This window comes from Chenopodium album, chromosome 24 (assembly GCF_948465745.1).
Source record: "Chenopodium album chromosome 24, dcCheAlbu1.1, whole genome shotgun sequence".
NCBI classification, from domain to species: Eukaryota; Viridiplantae; Streptophyta; class Magnoliopsida; order Caryophyllales; family Amaranthaceae; genus Chenopodium; species Chenopodium album.
In genome coordinates, this window is record NC_137857.1 from 22,097,253 (window position 1) to 22,100,054 (window position 2,802).

The following is a 2,802-nucleotide window of genomic DNA, read 5'->3' on the forward strand; positions in this document are numbered from 1 at the left end:
AGTTATTTAGGCCTAGGGGGAATTTGGGCTTTGGTAAATATTTAAGGTTTGCTGGTTGTATGGTATTTTTTTCGGATATCAGATCGGATATCCGATCCGATATCCGACTTTTTTCGGATATTCGGATATCCAAAATCTGAAATTTCGATATCCGATCCGGTCCGAAATCCGAAATTTCGAATCGGATATCCGATCCGTAAACAGTTTTCGGATCGGTTATCCTAAATTTTTGAATCAGATGCGGATCGTATTATCGGATTTCGGATTATCAGATAGTTTTGCTCAGCCCTAATGCGAACCACTCTTGAGGGTAATTGCAAATGCCTGATTTGTTGGTTGTACTAGTTGCGATGGTAGGGTTCCCTACTGGCGGGTTTGCAGAGTAGAGGAAATTTGCGCAATTTTACTATCCATAATTTTATTGTGGGCTAGGATCTGGTCAATTTGGGCATCTCTACTCTCCATGTGCTTTTGCATACTTCTTAACATCGCTCTTATTTCTGACAAAGCAGGATCAGTAGGTGGAGGAGTTTGTGGTTGGGAATTCTGGCCAAAGTTGGGATGGTAGTATTTCTGCTGTGGTTGTGGTTGTGCTTGTTGTGTTTGTTGTGGAGGTGGAGGGTTTTGTACATTGGTGCTCCGGTAGGAAAGGTATGGATGATTCTGATACCCAGGATTATAGGTGTTGGAGTATGGGTTATTTTGCTTAATAGATTGAAAAGCGTTAACCTGCTCCATGGAACTCCTACACTCCTGTTCCCAATGACCTACAGTTCCACAATTTACACAAAAAGCATCATTAGCATTATTGTTAATTGCAGAACCATTAGCTACATTAGCATTAGCAGTACTAAGATTATCTAAACTCTGACAAATAGAGGTTAATTGAGCTTGCAAAAAGGATACTGAATCAACGTGGTGTTTCCCTTTGTTTGCAAAACCTCAAGTATTCCCATATTGGGAGTTATGGATTGCCATATCTTCGATAACTTGACCTGGATCATCCACATTAAGGTTCATAAACCTCCCACTAGTTGCAGAGTCCAAAATTTTTCTAGATGAATTTCCAATCCCATTGTAGAAAGCATGTATCAACTGCCACTGTGCTAAATTATGATGGGGGCACTCTCTCTGCAGATCTTTAAATCTTTCCCAAGCATCATATAATGTTTCATCTGGCTCTTGGGAAAATTTTTGAATTGCACTTCTCAATAAGGTTGTTCTCTCTACAGGATAATATTTATTATAAAAATTCAACACAAGACCCAGTTAGTAATGCCAAGTGCAGTTCTATTTAAACCATTAAACTATAATTTAGCTTTTCCACATAAGAGAAAGGAAAGAGATTCTCCCTTATTTGATCTTGCGTGACCCCAGTTTGCCTTATGGTATTGCAATATTGACAGTAGTCGGCAATGTGAAGATTAGGGTCTTCACCCTTAGCTCCACTAAATTGCTTCCTTTTTATCATCGTGATAAACTAGGGCTTGATCTCAAACTGTACTCCCTCGAGATCCGGCATAGGAGAAAGGTGGGGAAAATGTGTTAAGGACGGCTGCGAATAATCACTGAGCTTTTTAGGCGGTTCTCCTGTCATCTCTAATTCTAGTTCTGAAGAAGTTTCTGAACCGCCAGAATCAGATGGAGGGTCTCTAGGAATATCACCACCGGAACTTGCCAGTATTTACCTGTAAAAATTCTTCTGTCTATGGAAAGAGCGCTCGATCTCAGGATCAAAAGGATTGTAACCTGATCTGGAACACCTGGGCATAAACAAAGAACTATACGACAAATATGAAAATTGACCCAACGAACTTACGTTCTCTGGGACGAAAGAAAATAATCTAGACTACAAAAACAATCATAAATAAAAATAAAACCGTTTCCCCGGCAACGGCGCCAAATTTTGATTGGCTAAAGTTGTATCACCTAATCAAAAGTAATTCCTAATACCACTAACTAATAATAGATAGGGAAGTAGGGTCGAATCCAATGGTATACTAGTTTTTCTATTCCTAATAAACTATTATAATCTAAATTATTTAGTAACCAGGCCAAATATTGTAATCGAAGGTAAACTAAACTACGAAGAATAAAAGTAGGGAAGAGTAAGAATAGAGTAAATCAATGAATAAAAGACCTAGTGTAATACCCCGTATTTTTATACGTATTTTATTTAAAATATGTATTTTATAAAGTATTTAAATAATTTTAATATTTTAATTATGGCGTTTTAACTAATATTTTTACAAAAGGAAAGTTTATTTAATTTCTTTAATTATAAAAGTTGGGGTTTTATTTTAAGAAAGTTTAGTTTTAACAAGTTTTATCAGGGAAGGGATTAGGAAAAACTAAAAGAGGAAAGTTTAAGGAAAGAGGGATTGGTTGAGAAGGGGTATAAATATCCCACTAATGAGGCAAATCAACTTTGCCTATAGTGGAGAAAACCCAAGGTAAACTTCTCTCTCTCTCTCTCTTTCTTATTTTTCTTTCTTTTTCTTTTCCCCTTCCCCTTCCTTTTTTCAGCTGCTCTTGTTCCCCCACCGTTGCTAGCCACCAGCAGCAGGTGGCCGCCGCTGCCCGCAGCCGGCGACACACTAGTAGAAAAATTGAAAAATGCACCGCTAATTGGCCACCGATTTTTGAAAACCGGTGGGTTAATTAATGGGCGGGATGAGCCAAACCGGTATTGCCACCGGTTCAACCAAAACCCGTGGCAATAATTATAAGGCCACCGGTTTTGAACCGGTGGCAATATCCAATTAAATTAAAAAAAAAAAAAAGCGCCCCATATAAAAACCC

The 2,802-nt window shown here is 38.2% G+C and overlaps 1 non-coding gene across 1 annotated transcript; it reads left to right on the plus strand.

The window, feature by feature from the left end:
• Window positions 1-1,108: 1,108 nt before the first annotated feature.
• On the plus strand, window positions 1,109-1,215 carry LOC145612797 (small nucleolar RNA R71). The gene has a single exon (XR_014106718.1). It is a non-coding gene; the product is annotated as a small nucleolar RNA R71 (small nucleolar RNA).
• The last annotated feature ends 1,587 nt before the right edge of the window (window positions 1,216-2,802 follow it).